Below are 6,000 nucleotides of genomic sequence, written 5' to 3' on the forward strand. Positions count from 1 at the left end.
TTGTTGTGTTGAGTATTTACCATAGACGCCTAGAGACTATGGAAAACAACCAGGGCCCTGATTCTATTTCATTTCGATGTCGAAATTTAAAAGCGACTACGCCATGACAGTCGCAATCGCTAGCGATTCTCATTCATTTCGATTGTAGTTAAAACTGGGGATATTTACTTTATCATTTTGACACTGCTGAAAATTTGGGTTGGCCCTGTTGTTTATTGGCTGCACTACGCTTGTTGAATGTTTGTTTTATTTACGTTACGTGAACGTCTTTTTTTTCTTGTTTGAGTTGTTAAATCATAAATATTGGCCATTCTCAATTATATTTTGAATTGAAAGAAAAGATGGCAAGAAAAAAAAAGGCGATGTGGGAGATCCTTAAGTTATAACCACTAAGATTTGACTTAGTGGTTATATTCTAATATATTTTTAAATTTACTGCAGCTTAGTAATACTAACCCTAAACATTTTGGGTATCCTAGAGGCATAAACACCTTCTTCCAAATATGGTTCTAATACCCTTATTAAATAATTTGCAGCTTGTTTATTAAGCCGGAATTGCTGCCTAAATTGAGCATCACTTAGTGAAAAAGAATTTTGAGTATCCCGTAACATTCTTCTTATCTTCCGTTATGAGCGTCGGATATCTATCCTCTCTAATTCCTCCAAAACTAGCAAATGTCCGTAAAACACAGCCATATTAATACTTTTTGTCTCAGTTTTCCTTGCAAGGATCAAAACACCGCCTACCTAAACTGAACCTAAGTTCACTTCTCCCAGTCCAGTCAGTCATGTCAGATTAATTTCGACTCGAAATGAAATTTCAACCACTCTTGAAGTTGAAATTAATTTCGATAAGTCGAAAATTAGTGACGTCGTTTGGTTAGTTCAGCTGAAATCCACAAGGTTCGCAAAGTCGCATTTCGACGTCGCCATATTAATTTCGACATGTTTTGAGTCGAAATCTCAATTAGAATCAGGGCCCAGAATTAAAGAATAAGCACGTGTTTTTGACAGTTAAACAACCAGAATCGGGCATGCGTATACAAAAATGGTACACACTTTTGGACCGTTGTGTCGCTTCTCTGTGTTCGGTTATTCTCTGATATGGTATCAAATGGTATGTTCGGTGGTATAAGGTTCAAAGGGCAAAAGTATAGAGAAAGTGCCGATGAAGTTAGCTATAAATGAGGGACAGATTGTTATTTGGCAGTGTTACCATATCACAAATAAATCACGAAAGAGCATGTAATATATTATTAATTAATGTTACTAAACATTCTTTTTAAGTTTTTAAAAGAAGTTTGATTAATTTAAATTTAATTTATTATAATTTAAATTACCTTTAACTTTTATTCAGGTACCATTTCATCTCAAAATTCTAAGAAAATAGTCATAAAATTGAAATCTGCTGAACATCTGTTGCAATCTGGCAACTAGCGTTTTCAAAGTTTTGACAGTATTGCCAAATTTATTTGCTAATCTACCAAAGGCCAATTATATTTTTTTTTTCTAATAAGTAACTGGAACTAATATCAAAAGAAACAAATATTCATTCGTTCGTGTTTTATATAAATTTAAAAGATATTTTAAAAAATACCCGATTTCATAAAATAATATAATAAAAATGTACTGTTCAAGCATATTTGAGGCATAAAACATATACTTAATAAGGGCATGGCCAAGGTTAGTAGATGTTAAGTTAACATCTACTAACCTTGGGGCATGGCAATACCGCAAACACAAATTTGACCGATCAATTGTAGCTAACTTCATCGGCACTTTCTCTATGATTTTGCCGGTTCAGAGTATTTTTTAAGAAGGTTCAGAGTATTACAGAGTATTTTTTTATGGGTTGAGTTTACCGAAAGTACAAGCTGAATATAGACGCAAATGTGAACCAAGAATTAAAATATTTCGGTTTGGCAGTGTTGGGATGTACTTACCAATCCAAAATAATATAATAAAAATGTACATTTTAAAAGCTTTATCTCTTTGTATTTGAAGCATATACCATACATTATAAGGACATGGCAACACTGCCAACGCAGTATTTTGTTCTATGAAATTAAATTGACTGGTAACTTGAGGCTATCTTCATTGGGCCTAAATGTGAAAAATATCCGAGAAGTCTTTTAAAAAGTACATATCGATTATACTATTTTATGAATTCTGCAATTTTTATTTTATATGAAACAATAACGAGTAAATATTTGTCTCTCTCCAGATTAATTGCAAACATCTGTTGCAATCTGGCAACTGCTGATTTGATGATTGCCAAATCTATTCCCTAATCTATCAAAGGGTAATTGCCAAACAAAATTTCTAATAAATAACTGCAATTAATCTTCAAATAAGCAAATATTTACTCATTCTTGTTTTATATAAATAAAAAATTGCAGAATTCATAACATAATATAAACAAAATGTACTTTTCTAAAGCTTTATCTTTTTGTATTTGAAGCATTCAGCATCTACATTATAAAAACATGCTAAAAACACTGTTAAACCGAACATTTTTGTTCCATGTTTGACATTTGCGGCTATATTCAGCTTGTACTTTAGGTAACTCTTTCCTTGTCTAACCGGTTGAGTTTACCTACGGTTCGTAGACTTACTACGGTTGCCTCTTCCGACTAACGAATGAACATTAAGCCCGAAATTACGTCACGAGAGTACAGTAATTTGTATCGTAACATTATTAATCCAGAGAACTACGAACACAGTGTGTGTTCGTAGTTCTCTGGTTAATTGTCGTTTTTATGTCTTTGATGTGTGGAAAATAGTAAAGAGAGTTATGAAATAAAGATGTCTAGTTGATTATAATACCCAATTATGGAAAACTGTTGATATGTAGGCAGTTTGGTACTTAAAATTAATCAGAGCCGGTTGTTAACGTTTATCCAATGTTGTGTGTGTGTGTCTGTTTGTGCTTTGAGTCTCTGTCCATTCGCCATCTTACCTTTATGGGATTATTTTGTATTTTTTATTCGGAAGCTCTAAAGGAGTGCGCCTTGCTTTCTTCTCGTTTGCTATACAATCATAGTCCTGTTCTAATTTTACAAAGAAATATTTCCTATATATATATATATATATATATATATATATATATATATATATATATATATATATATCTAATTTTACAATTATACCTTAGATTTTTATTTCTCTTATAACATATTCAGCTTGTTTTGAATTATTTCCTTTTGTTGTGTGTGTTTTTTTTATTTTTTCTTTTTTTATATATACATATATAATATACATATATATACATATATATATATATATATATATATATATATATATATATATATATATATATATATATATATATATATATATATATATATATATATATATATACAGTAAAACCTCCGTTAACCGAAATAATTGGGAGGGAGGCCGTTTCGGATAACAAGAATTTCGGTTAAAAATAACATTGTTTTTTATAATATTCTTGATCAAAGTATTGGTATTAAAAAATACTATGAGTTGATTTCGTAATGTTTTCTAATAAGTAATTCCAAAATAAAGTAATAAAATTAAGGAAAATGAACAAGTTTAACATGCCTTTTTAAAGACATCTGCTATTTTTTTTGCGTTTTCGTTTGACAACGATGTTTCTCTCTCCATCCATCGTTAATTTGCAGAACGTCATGAGTTTGCCTCATTCGATTGTTCGACGAAACGTAAAGCAATCTGAAAAGGACAAAACTTTATGTAATGACAACAAAAATTAAGAATCTAGTCGTGTCCCTAACTAATTAGACCTACTGTATAAAATTCTTTCCTCTAAAGCATTGAAAATCTCGTCGACGGTCTTGTCTCTTGGGTCGTCATCTGATATGCTCAGGTTGTCTTGATAAAGAACCATATCAATGATGTCCTGGTCGATGAATTCACGTTCTGAGTCATCAGCTGCTAACCAGTCAAGTATCTCTTGTTAGTTAATTTCGTCAGGTACCGGCAAATGTTTAATGAAAGGTTTAATTTCTTCTGTCGTTTTCTTACCATTTTCTTCTTCAGGATCGTCAATCAAAATCTTATCAAAAAGTTTGTTCCAGCATTTTTCCAAAGTTTAAGATTTGATCTTGGCCCACGACTCAGCTCACCAATAAAAATGTTTTATTGTTAAAGATTTGAGAATTTCGGGAACACTTTTGGATTAATTCGTCTCCTGTAATAACAGATGTCTTAAGAATGCTTCTCTATAATGTCTCTTGAATGTCTCTATGACTCCCTGGTCTAACGGCTGGATTAAGCTTGTGACATTCGGTGGCAAAAATCTGACAATTGTCACCATTTTGTAGATTTTGAGGGTGAGGGCGCATTGTCAACAAGCAACAATGCTTTGATGGGAAGGTTTTTTGATTTTAAAAAGGATTTTACACATGAGACGAATTCATTTTCAAACCATTCTAAAAATAAAGTGGTCGACATCCATGAACTTTTTTGGCTTCTATACCTTAAAATGCCTTTTCGGAAATATCTTTTAGAGCTCTTGGTTTTTGTGATTTCCCAACACACATAGACATCAATTGGTGAGTGAAATTAACGGAATTGTTTATGTTTTGCGACAAACATTTACTTTTTATTGATGAAATTATTAAAACAGTCAGCCGTTTCGGTTAAACGATGTTTCGGTTAAAAAGGTTTCGGTTAAGGGAGGTTTTACTGTATATATATATATATATATATATATATATATATATATATATATATATATATATATATATATATATATATATATATATATATATATATATATATATATATCTGGATGTTTTTTGGATTTCAGTTAAGAATGAATATCCAGAATTAGCAAAGAAAGCAGTATCCCTTTTACTGCCGTTTTCGATCTCGTACTTATGTAAATCTGCATTTTCTGCGATGAAAAATATAAAATCTAGTTACCAGTCTCGACTACTTGATGTGGATAGCAAGATGAGAGTATGTCTGTCTACAATTCGTCCTCGGATAGATATATTTTGCAAAAGTCATCAGGGTCAAATTTCACACTAATTTTATGTATTCTTTCTGTTTTGTTTTTTGCTTGTTATGTTCTTACGAAATAAAAAATAATATGTTTAATATATTCATCTGTACTTACTTACCACTAGCAAAAATTTGTACATATAAGGGCACAGATCACCTAATTAGTGGTCTGTGTATAAGGGTGTCGCGAGTCTGTAAGGAGTATGGTGTATACTCGGTTCGCTATTCCCAGTCCGAACTGTCGAGTGAATTTAGTAATTATTTTTTTGCGAAATTAGTTAATTTTTGACAGACTAAAAGTGGCTGGAAATTACTATACAACCAAGCACACGTACTCATAGCCAATATTAATAGTAAACAAACTAAATAGTAAATAAAATATAACTTATAACTATAACTAATACCGACAATCAATATTTATTTATCTGCACCATATAATAAATAGTTATGTTAAATTATAACAACTAAAATATATTTTTTAAATATATACTACACAAAATTTGATGGGTTTAGTATACACTTCCACTATTTAGAATAATTCTTCATTTTTTTAAGAAAGAAGTCTGCAATAGTAGGATATTTGAGCAATTAATACTGAGAAGTAGGAATTGTTGTGTTGTAGGTTTCCGACAATGAATCTGTCAAAATATGCCCGAGCTAAGCGAATGGAGTATAAACAGTTTATTAAAAGGTATAGTTTTGTACGACCTGTCGATGCTTGCATTGAGTGATCATGCGACCTTGGATTCCATCTTTTAAACGGCCAGAGTATAGACAGTTCGGACTGCGATTAGCGAACCGACTATATGAAGTTTTACAGCAAATGTCAACAGTCGCAAGTTATTGTAGAACTACGCTAATATTAAGTATTTAAAGTAAATATGTTTGTAGATTACTGTAATACCCTAAAGGAATCGATAATATCCAGTAATATCTTAACTGATTTAGAAGAACGACCTTAACAGAAAATTATGAATCTATTTAATCTTCGAGTTGTTTTACCTAAAA

General features: G+C 31.2%; 1 protein-coding gene across 1 annotated transcript in view; it reads right to left on the reverse strand.

The window, feature by feature from the left end:
* LOC140443727 (uncharacterized) overlaps nucleotides 1-5,133 on the reverse strand; it is a 48,409-nt gene extending 43,276 nt beyond the window's left edge. The window contains exon 1 of the mRNA XM_072535116.1: nucleotides 5,112-5,133. The gene's annotated coding sequence lies outside the window, so the exon portion shown is untranslated. The remainder of the gene's footprint in view (nucleotides 1-5,111) is intronic.
* Nucleotides 5,134-6,000: the final 867 nt, after the last annotated feature.

The sequence above is a fragment of the Diabrotica undecimpunctata genome, chromosome 6, assembly GCF_040954645.1.
Source record: "Diabrotica undecimpunctata isolate CICGRU chromosome 6, icDiaUnde3, whole genome shotgun sequence".
Lineage (NCBI taxonomy): Eukaryota > Metazoa > Arthropoda > Insecta > Coleoptera > Chrysomelidae > Diabrotica > Diabrotica undecimpunctata.